This window comes from Megascapheus bottae, chromosome 20, assembly GCF_031878675.1.
Source record: "Megascapheus bottae isolate mThoBot1 chromosome 20, mThoBot2.hap1, whole genome shotgun sequence".
NCBI lineage: Eukaryota > Metazoa > Chordata > Mammalia > Rodentia > Geomyidae > Megascapheus > Megascapheus bottae.
This window is the reverse complement of record NC_143528.1, coordinates 25,198,810-25,210,997: the sequence shown is the minus strand read 5'-3', so window position 1 is coordinate 25,210,997 and position 12,188 is coordinate 25,198,810. Positions and strand designations below refer to the sequence as shown.

General features: G+C 37.1%; 1 pseudogene; it reads left to right on the top strand.

Moving 5' to 3' along the window:
- The first annotated feature begins 2,469 nt into the window (after window positions 1-2,469).
- On the top strand, window positions 2,470-3,428 carry LOC150049293 (S-adenosylmethionine decarboxylase proenzyme pseudogene; annotated as a pseudogene).
- Window positions 3,429-12,188: the final 8,760 nt, after the last annotated feature.

Below are 12,188 nucleotides of genomic sequence, written 5' to 3'. Positions count from 1 at the left end.
TATTCTGATCTCCTTGAAGACCCACTGGTGATTCAACAAAGTGTTGTTCAATCTCCATGAGTTACAGGGTTTTTGTTGGTGGAGATTGGTGTTCAATTCCAATTTGATGTCATTGTGCTCTGAGATAATTCAGGAAATAATTTCAATGTTTCTGAATCTGCACAAGTTGGCTTTATACCCCCTAAAATGTGGTCAGTTTTAGAAAATGTTCCATGTGCTGCTGAAAAAAATGTATATTCTGGTGTTGCTGGGTGGAATAATCTGCAGAAATCTGTTAGGTCTAGTTGGTCTATATAATTGTTCAATTCTGAAGTTTCTCTGTTGAATTTTTGCCTGGTTGATCTGTCCATAGGTAAGAATGGTATGTTAAAGTCACCAACAATCACTGTGTTTTGATCTATGTGTGGTTTAGTGTAAGTAAAGTTTGCTTGATGAAGTTGAATGCTCAGGGATTAGGTGTGTAGATATTTAGGATGGTTATGTCCTCCAGGAGGAGAGATCCCTTTATAAGTGTATAATAACCTTCTTTGTCTCTTCTCACTAATTTTAATTTGAAGTCTATTTTATCTGATATGAGGATGGCAACTCCAGCCTGTTTATAGGACCATTAGTTCGATACTTTTTAAAAATATTTTTTGTTGTAATTAATAAAAGGGTTACAGGATATTTGCCAGATAGAAGGTGCATTAATTCACATACATTGATACCCTTTCACATGTCTTGGTCCCCATTACCCTCCCCCCACCCCCATGTTGGTTTCCCCCTTCCCTATCCAATTTCAAATAACCAAATACAAATATATCCAATATATCAGATAACAAAGTGAGATACTCGATACTTTTTATTCCTGCCTCTCACTCTCAAAATACGATCAAGATAATATATTATATGTATATGAATGACATGCCAAAATGCAACCCTCTAGACACTAATTGAAAAAAATAGCTATTTAAATCCCATGACTGCTCTGAATTTCCTCACATATTGTCATAGCTAATACTTACATAACAATTATTACTATCATCCTTTACTGGATTACAATGTGACTTTAAAATTTAAAGCCATTTTATTTCCTGTTTTAAGACATCTTTTTGTAAGATCGATTTAACCTTCAATAAAAAAGAAGCATCAAAGGCTCATGCCTGTAATCCTAGTTACTCAGGAGGCTGAGATCTGAGGATCATGCCTGGAAACCCAACCAAAAGACTATTATTTCCAATTAACAAGAAAAAGAAGTTGGAGGGGAAGTAAAACTGTAACTCAAGTGGTAGAGTGAAGGAGTTCAGCAAAAAGCTGAAGGGACAGCATTCAAGCCCCAGGATTGGAGTGCAGGGATGCACACATACATGCTTGTGCACACATAAGATTAAAAGAAAGAAAGGAAGGAAGAAAGAAAAAAGAAAGAAAGAAAGAAAGAAAGAAAGAAAGAAAGAAAGAAAGAAAGAAAGAAAGAAAAGAAAGAAAGAGTCTTCAGAAGGAAGCAAGCTTTGGGAAGGCAGGACAGCTATGACAACTACCCAACAAGAGGCAGTGATAGCAGTGGAGAGGTCGACAAGAAGACGAATACAAAGTAAGAGAAGTGGAACAACTTGGAGTTTTCAGTTTTCATATATTCAGTTAGAGAGTAGACAGACACTTTCTAACATAAGGCTTGTAACACCAGGTAAGTTGGCATCATCGAGTGGGTTAGGGTCCACTTAAGTGAATTGAGCTACAAAAATTCTCATAGACAAAATTTAAAGCTGAGAAGCAAACACACAGCATGTTATCTAGGTCCTTATGACCTTCCATGGAAACCATAGTACATGTTTTCAAACATTAAGTCTTTACCCACTTAACAAACAACAAGAATAAAGTCAAGAAGGCATTTGTAGGCTTACAGTCTGCCACTGACATAAGCTAGCACTCACCCTAACCAGAAAACAGCAAACTACAAGAGTCTGCTTCTATTTCTAAGACACACACACACACACACACACACACACACACACACACACACAGAACCTGGGGAAATGTTATTAATTTTCCTTAATTTAATATACAAGTGTAGTAAAACCTTTTCTAAAAGGAACCTGATTTTAGTAGCATTGATGGAATAATCCAAAACAATGAGACAGTGATAGGACAAGTGGCGATTCTAGGCACTTAGAAAGCTTGTACCTGAGGATCTTGGCTCAAAGTCCACCAGAACAGGAAAATCTGCATGAGTCTTATCTCCAGTTAACCACACTATCCTCGAATGGTAGAATGCCAGCCAAGGTCAGCACTTAGGCCCTGAGTTGAAGCCCCAGTCCTAGCACAAAATAAAACAACAACAAAAGACATATAATTCAGTTTAATTTCTGTGGCTCTGGATTGTGAGTTTCACTGTGAGGGAAGGTACTCATTTTTGGTTAAGGAATTGGAAAACAGCTGGATCTTTGGTTTACCCAGCAGCAACCTCTAAATCTGGGGATTTCTCACACAATCCTAAGATCTGAGTGGGCTGTACATCTGAAGGATGTTCAATATTCAATCATAAGTGTGACAGAAACTTGGTGAGCAAGAAGCCTATGTACTCAGTGAGATCCGCATGTTTGTCTTCCAGAGACATTTCATTTTGAAGATGTAGTACCCCCTTCTTGCTGAAGGTACCCAGCGCTGCTCCTGTTGAAGCTTGCTAAGGATTACGCTGGGTTTGCTTCAATTCAAAGCTTCTTTTATTTTTTTTTTGTGTGTGAGGATTTTAGGATGCCTTCTCAGCAAGACTATCCACATTAGAATTTACAGGAAGAAATCACCTTTTTGTTTAGTTATTTATTATTAGTTTTGAGTGATTGTAAAAACAAGTTTCAATTGAAACTGTCAATTTATGAGTACTGTGTATTTTGATCAGCATCACCCTCCCAACATTCACCTCACTCTGTCACCTCACCCATGCCAGGCCCACTTATCTCCTTGTTTTATTTTTATGAATAGGAGTCATAATATCTAAGCTTCTGGCTTGGTGCAAGATGTTGTTTTTTTTTCAGTAGATAAACTGCATACATCATTTGTCTGTTGTTCCCACATAGAAGTCTCCACTGCCTCGCTGGGTGTCTGACCCTTCATTTTAATGTAATTTTCCCAAGTGGAGCAGCATATTGCACTAGATATAAGAGTTCTGACTCTTGCTATGGATTTCTCAGAGAGTTGGTTAATCAATCATCCAGATCAAACCCTGGGCATTCTGGAGAGTGAGCCTGACCTAGCACTTATGGACCAGTTCCACATGAAGGATGATGTTACTGCAAAGATGTCACTGTGAAAATGGAATTAATGATCTGACACATGGTTCTGTCATTGATGCCACATTGCTGGATTACTGTGGGTGTTCAGTGAATTAAATAAAAATAGATAAAAATGATTGGACTAATCATATCATTCCAGAGCCAAAGCTGTCCTGTTAGCCTTTAAACAAATTTAAGCTACCCCTCCGTGATGACCTGATGGAGAAAGTTGTAGACATTTTCAATCCAGGTAGGTCCTTAACTGAATAGCTCAGGCTGACCTTAATCTTTTTGATCTACTTAATTTTTCAAGCACCAGGGTTAAAGGCAATTGTCACCTATTCCTTATTATTATGCATCTAAGTTTAAGTGTGACACATTTAAAAACGTTAGTGGCTGATTCATTGTTGAGTTGTAGGATTATTTCTAGAAGATAGCCCAGGCTGGCCTCAATCTTGGAATCTCTTCAGAATGCCCTGGATCCCAATCCTTCTCTGATTTCTGCAGCCTACCTCAAATAACTCTAATCCAAAAAAAATGGAATCTTATGCCAGCAAATCAATGATAATTAATGTCTTCAGAGATAATTTTCACTCTAGAGCATGAGAATATTGGGATAGAACTTGTTGGGTTCATGTTTTGGTGGACCTAATGCCTACCTTTCAGGAGAGCCAAGAAAGTATGCCCTTCTGATGCCATATTTTCATCAGATATGGGTGCTTATATTATCAATAAGTAGGTCTGAGTCCTTCCTCTCCTGTTGCTTTTCCCTAAATTTGTCAAACAGATAATTAGGACTTTTGACTTTGAGCATCAGAAAATGTTTACAGAAAAGAAATAAGACTAGTTCATAGTCAATATAGAGGAATAGTTTCACAGTACATCTTGTTTGTTTTTAATAGTCCTGAGCAATTTGAGGGATTTATGTCAGAGCAGAAAGCAGGGAGACTTGTGCTTTTATGTACAATGCTTATGATGAGGATCACAGGGTGAGTGTGCAGCGTATACAGAGGCAAGACTCTAGTTTGGGGTCCTGAAGCTTGTCAAGCTCTAAGGGGCACAGAGGCATCACAGATGAATGACATGAAATAGAACAGGTGTGGAATAAAGACATATTAGAGACATCCAGATAGACCTGTGATACGGAGAATGTCTGGAAAGTAGAAGCTCTGAGCGAGTCCCCCTCGATTCCAGGGAATCTTACTAATAATGAAAAAATTGAAATTTCTACTAAAAACAGTCATATCTGTAGTTCTAGTTACTCAGGAGGCTGGCATCTGAGGATAAGAGTTCAAAGCCAGCCCTGACAGTAAGTCCATGAACTCTTAACTCCAAAAAACCACCACCAAAAAAAAGAGTAGTGTATTGGTAAGAAACTTTGGCAAAGTAATGGTGTAAAATCAGTGGCTTTTCTCTATGCCGACAAGGAGAAAAGTGAGGCAGAAACCAGGAAAGCAACTCCTTTTCAAAAGCCTCAAAAACTTTAAAATATCTTGTTCAACTGCTCTGGAAAACATTATGGCAATTCCTCAAAAGACTAAACATAGAGCTTCCCTATGACCCAGCAACCCCATTCCTGGGCATTTACCCAAATGTCCAAAAACAAGGATATACTAAAGCTTTTAGCACAATGATGTTCACTGCAGCACTATTTACCATAGCTAAGATATGGAACCAACCCGGATCCCCTCAGTGGATGAATGGCTCAAGATATGGCATTTATACACAATGACATTATATGCTGCCATCAGAAAGAACATCACCCCATTAGTAAGGAAATAGAAAGACTTGGAAAACATCGTATTAAATGAAGTAAGCCAGACCCAAAGAAAAGTAGGCTTCACTGTTTTTCTCATTTGTAGCAATAAGTATATGTCTAGGATAGTCCTAGCAGAGGATCACAATAGCTCAAAGACTATGTACATATCATCATATAGGATGAAGGTAAGAAAAATATAATTCAGGATATGCAAACAATAGGTTTATCTTTGTGATTGTTGTTCTTAACCTACTATGTGAAGTTATTTCTTTTTTCCCCTTATGAATTTTATCTCATGCTGTTACTGTATCTGGCTTTGGTACCTGGTATATTTTCATTTATTTATTTGAAATAGGGAAGGAAGGGGAAAAGCAATATTATTGGGAGGGGTTGGGGAGGGCAAGTGGGAGAAAAACATGGGAAGGGTTATCAGTGTTCAAGAAGTAATGTACCCACTACCTGATGAATGTAACTTAAAAAAAAAATAAAAGAGTATCACACTGGCCTTGAGCAAGAAAAGCTCAGGAACAGCACCTGGGCCCTAAGTTCAAGCCCCAGGACCAGCACACATGTATACCACATACAAATTTAAAATGAGACTCTGAATAATTTGGCTGTGTTCAAGTAAACAGTTTTTCTTAGATAAAAAAAAGACATTCACTTAAAATCCACTGTTTGAATTCTCCAGATTATGTAAGTCTTTTAAGCAGATAGCGTATGTTCTAGCCAAATAACCACTTTCATGTTATCCTGTTCTCCCCTCTTCCATTTGCACATGACAGAAACTTCTTTGGGAGAACCAAGCCTTTAGGTCTAGACTTTGCCTTGCCCACTTTTGAGATCTTTGTGAAAGGTTACTTGGCTTTGAAAAACCTTATTCGTCATAAAAATGTCAACTACAAATACTGATCCCCACTACCTCACAAGGTTGTGTGAACATCAAAGAATCAAATCAAACACTTCAAAATACCTAACAGAATACAAATACAGCCTATTTCATAGAACCAAATTATACACATTAATGGTAGTTGAATTTGGCTTTTCCTACCTGTCATTTCTAAGTGGCTCAAATAAATGTCAGGAAAAGCTGACACATGGTGTTGCATCCACACACATGCCATTCCTACCATGGACATGTTGAGACAGGTGATATTTTCATGATGATATAGTTTTATTGGTTGTACAGAATGAATGATTTCATAGAAGCTGCCTAAGAATGATTTTAGGAAATATTTATATTAGCTAAATATGAAGTACTCATATTTAAAACATTTCCTCAAACACATTTCCTCAAAACTTGTACATTTGTACTAAATCCTCCACCACCAGTTTTTCTTCCTCCTTCATCCACTCCCGTCAAGATAATGCTCCTTTTACTTTTGTCTCTTCTTAAGAACATCCAGATGCATGGAACATATAGAGATAGATAGATAGATAGACAGATGGATAGATAGATAGATATTTAGGATAATTTTGATATAGCAGTATTAACTAGAGCAGTGACCCCAAAATTCATTTATTTTGATCTATGAAATAGGTAAGATGAACACAAAATTTCAAACAACAAAAGTCCTTACTCTTTTTGTAAAGCATTCATTAACCTATGAGCAATCCAATTTCTTGCTCATTTTAATGTCATGTTTCTTTCTTGCTATTAAACATAAATAAATATTATGTAAAGTTCCTATGAAGCAAAATTAAGAGCACATGCAAAAGTCCTTTCCAAAAGAAATACATAGAAATCATGGTCATTATTTTAGAAAAAAACCCAAATGTTAATATCCTGTAATAAAGATTGTATATTATTTGTATAATTCCAGTTTTCAAAGAAATAGTTAAGATATTTTCTTGTTTTTCATAACAGTATTTATTGTTAGATTGAGGGAAGAGGTGGAAAGAATTCCAATTCTAGTTAAAGTGAATAAAAGCCTATGCCTATTGAAAGTTTCATTTTCTTTCCTATTCTTATTGTGATATTACTCTGCATGATGTATTATAGGTTTAGAGGTGATTTGTATTCATCACAAAAATTTCCCTGAATATTATTAAATCCTATTGTGGAATGGTTAGGACTGTCTGAAAGTCATTTATCATTCAAGATTTATGATAAATATCATTTTTAGGCAGCTTCTAGACGCTCAGTCATATTTATACTTCTGGAAAGCAACATAGTGAAAGAACATTTAGGAAGTGACCTTGATGCTTTGGTATTGTGTTATTGTGGTAAATATCATTATTGCCAGAATTTTTTAACATCTATCCTATCAAGAATCAAGTGCGATGGTATCGTAAAGGCTATATTTCTGCTCTTTATTTTTGACAGCTTTCCTCAAATTGTAAATGAACTGCTTCTTTCAAGCATGGTCCTTGATGTGGCATTGGAGTGTACTTTACATCATTGGCATTTACTAAGGTCTTTTAAGAGATGAAGGTTACATTCTTCAGATTTTATTTCTGGGAATTATATGCATATAGAGTTTTATTTCTTTTGCTGTGCAAGAAGGCGACTTACTACACAGAGAAATTGGAATGCCCCTGGAATAATTCTCAGTGGTTTGAAAGGCTGCTCAGAAAAGGAAATTGTGCTTCCCTGACCAGAAAGTTATTTACCATTTTTTGAAGTCACAGATTATATAAAACCAAGAGCAGATAGGACTTGAGTTCTAATGGCCCCAGTGATGCCATTCTCACATTCTAGTTGGTGGTAAATAACTCAGAGACTAGTATATATGCCTACTCTTTCTTAAAGTAGTAAGGAAAAAAAATTTTGGCCTGGGAACTTTAAAGCAATCTCACACCTTTATATTTGACATGAGATTATTTAAGTATATGAGTTGCCAGTGTCAAAGTGAATCTTTAGTACAAAGTATTCAGATTACAAAAAAAAAATCTTGTAAAACCCAACTTCCATGATTCTGTGAAAATCCAAAAATCAGGTAGAATTTCAACTCCCTCCAAAGGTTGAAGACATCCTCTCTTCGAGTTTCTCCCTCTTCTCTCAACTCTGTCTACTATACTACTCCATTGTAACTAGTCTCTCACTGCCAAAATTGTCCCTAGATTTTAAACAGGTTATTCCCAGTACCTAGAAATACTTTTTCTCGACTTTCCAATTTAACTATTGAAGATTTACTATTTCTGCAACATCCCATTCAAATCCCAATTCCTAACACTTTCCATATATTCATCAAGAGGACTGACTATGTGTTCCTCAAACATAGGAATGTATTTTCCTTTCTAGTAAGGGCCTGTAGAGTCAGAGGTTCTCTCTGTCTTTCTCTCATCCTTTCCTCTGTTTATTCCCCTCCCCACCCCTCCTTCTCTCTTTCTCTCCCACACTTTCTATTGCATAAAAAATTAAACTTTATTGCAACACATTTTAGCAATGAACATTTAAATGTCAGAAGGACCCCTATATGTCAGTTTGTAGATTGTTTTCATATAAAACTGTGGTTTCTCTTCATCAGTTTATGGCTCTAGACAGGATTCTAGATTCATTAGATTCATACTAGTAACACCAGAAGAACCATTTGGGGACTTCAGCTCATTCTTTTGAAGAAGATAGTTTCTGGATTTTGTTTCTATTTTGGGGGAGGGGCCCATGGGGCTTGAACTTGGCCTGGGCACTGTCCCTGAGCTTTTCATCTCAAGGTTACTACCCTTGAGCCAAGCCCCACTTCCCATTTTCTAGAGCTTAATTGGAGATAAGAGTCTCAGGCTTTGAACTTGATCCTCAGATCTCAGCCTCCTGAGTAGCTAGGATTACGGCGTGAGCCACCGCGCCCAGCCACAGTTTCTGTTTTTAATTTGTAGGCCAGAGTCTTGAATTGTACATGATTTTTCATCTTCCCTTCCCCTCCTTCCCCCCTCCCAGATGTAATGTGCTGGTTATTGGTTGGTGTTCATTGTGGATAAGTGTGCTCCTCACTGAGTTGCTGGAGCTTTACATCTCATCCTTCCTCTGGTATTCCTATGTATCCTGGCAGCATTTGGTTAGAGAAAGAATGAAAACAGCAGAAGCAAGACTACCCCTGCCGAGGTACAGTTCACACAAAAGGATCATAGTCTGTTTTTATCATTCATTATATAATCCTTAACATTAAACAGAGGAAACATTTTGTTTGTCAAGAATGAGAGGCTGAGCTGTTAACGCTTTTTTTTTTTTTTTAATCAGATTCATAGATGTGAAGAGAAGACATGAAACTCCTGGGCCAAACACAAAGGATTTAAGAACAACAAGATTAACAGTAGCCAGAATATCACCATCTGTCCCAGTTCCATTAATTCCAGTTCCCAAAGGGTAAGATTAAAAAGATCAAGTGTTGTCTGTCTAATTGATAGGTTGTATCTTGAAAGGAACCTTGAGCTCAGAGAAGTTGAGTCCTTTATAATTAACACTGAACCTGTTTGGATTTTGACCCTTCCTTGTTGCTACAGCAAAATACCCAAGAATGGATAACATATGAAGTAAAGAGATTTATTTAGCTCACTGTCTTAGAGACTGAAAGGCAGCTGTCCTTCAGTGGCTTCAGGTAAACAGCTTCTTACCTGTTTGACAACTTGGCAGAGAGATGAGAAAGACCATGAGAGGAAAAGCCTAGACACATGATCACATGGACTTTAGCACAAGTCATAATCACTGGAACTACTTTATTAGACTATACTGACCTTAGATTATTTTATGAGGGACACTACAATGAGGAGTCCCTTGTTAGGCCTTTTCTCTTAAAAACTGGACAACATTCAGCATTCCTAAACTGTATATAAATCACCCAACTCCCCAAAACTTCAAGAGGACTTATACTACATCTAAACCATAGAAGAGAAGCTGCCTTTATTTTACTTATCAATAAGGGAGCTTTCACTCCCTTTGTTGTCCTCGAATCTGTTCTCTCTAGGAATATCCTTCAGAAAATAGCCGAAAACACAGGAAGTCAACACCTCTGTTCCCAAAGCATAACAGAATGTCACAGACCCCTCAGATATTTTCTCCCAACATCAGTAGATTTAACTGTCAACCTTTCTCTAGGGGATAGAGGCTTGGAGAACAAGGAAATGTCTGATTCATATTGCTCACAAAATAAATGTTAATGCTTTCCCATATTAGAATTATATTCTTGGAGGAACATTACATTTTGGAGACCACTTAAAATACCTGTTCATTTTGACAACACTCTCTGTGATATACAGGTTTTGTCTTTGGGGATGACTAACTCTCAAGGCTTCCAAATCCTATTTCAACTCATGCGTACTCTGACTCCATAGTCTTCCTTTCATCACTGAGACAGGGATTTGGGGCTGTGATTCCTAAAATCAATTGTACCTTCATGATACATTGATAAATGTCCCCTGTCCTCACATAAGTGGAAGCTTGAGAAATGGGTGCTAGTTAAAGAAGGATTTTTTTCATATATATGTATATGTGGCATAAGTAGAAACAGAAGCATTTCAATTACTACTTAGCATAACAGTACTGTTGGAAGGCTAATGCATGTAACACAAAATTGCTTGAAATCATAAATGAAAAATATAACCACTTATTCTTTCCAAGATAAATATGTAATATAGTGTTCTCTAGAAGGAAACAATTTTAATTGTAATTAATAGAAGAGTTGCAGTTATATTCACCAGGTAGAAGGTGCATTATTTCACACACATTGATACCCCTTCTCATATTTTTGTCCCAATTTCCCTCCACCACCCCCTCCCCTCATCTTGTTTTCCCCCTTCCCTTTCCTATTTCAAATAAACAAATAAACGTATATACAATATACTAGATAACATGGTAAGATACTGCAACAATATGAGAATAACCAAGGGACAACAAAAGAGATGAGAAATAACATAGTTCATTAAGAACAACAATCACACATAAACATTTTGAACAGTCCAAAATACTTTTTTTTTCCAAATGAACTCTCCCTCTAAACACAGAATGCCTGGAGAGCTTGAAAGGTATAATAGTGAGTACTGAAAGACAAAAAGAGAAGGCAAAGGCTTAGCAGAAGTATGCCAGAGTATAAGGGGGTGACTAGATGGATTTTTATCAACAAAATAAAGAATGTCTAGGGGATGGACTGCATTATATTTAATGTAGGATCTGCAGGAAAATTCCCAACACTTTCAGAAATGTGTCAGGAGTGTGTCAGGAGTTCTATATGTATATCAAGGGTTGGGATAATCATAAGCAGATGTGGTAGTATTCATTTTCCAATATTAAACTCTATATTTTCTGTGATGTTGTCACATCCATAGCCATGTCTCATTTTAAGTGACCTCCTCAGAGACTGCCTATCCAATTATCAATCTCAGTCTTTAGTTTTTTTTTTTCCAGTCCTGGGCTTGAGCTCAGGGCCTGAGCACTGTCCTTGGACTTTCTCAAGGCTAGAGCTCTACCACTTGAGCCTCAGCACCATTTCTGGCTTTTTTCTATGCCTGTGGTGCCGAGGAATCGAACCCGGGTCTTAATGCATGGTAGGCAAGCACTTTAACCACTAGGCCAAACTCCCCGCCCCTCAGTCTTTAGTCTTATCCCACCATTCAGTCTTGGATGATTGCACTGGCATATTTGTTTATTAATAACCTTCCTTTTCTTCCTGTAGTACATGATGTTTCTGGAGCAGAGGCCTTTATTTCTTTCTTCATAGCTGTATGCTGGTGGCCTAAAACAGTGTCTGAAAGCAAGGTGGAAATCAATAAAAATCAAAGAAAGAATGGGTTCTTTGGTTTTTGGGGGCCACAGGTGGGTATTGTGCTTCATGCCCTCTTGGTATCTGAAAGTGTGTTGGTGGTTGACAAATGTCTTCAGAAATGTCTTACAAACCACAGGTCACAGGTAAAAATACTACTCATAGATTGAAAAGCAATGAGATGTCTTTATTCTTTCTTTTAAAACAACTTCGGTTTCCTCTCTTTCCATGCTAATGTTCATCTTTGTTTCAAATTTAGAGTGTGTTTCCTGCCTCTAAGTGATTCATTCTTGACAAGTCTTGCATGTTTAAGCAGTTCACTGAGTTTATAGACTTTCTTTTCTTCTACTTTTCACCAAATGATACAACAAATATCTGACCAGCTGTGAGTATTGACTATTTATATTCATATTCACATGTACATATTAAATAGTCTATTGTATCAACCAAAGTTTTGGGTTCCATTATTAGCCTACAGATTTCAAACATCAT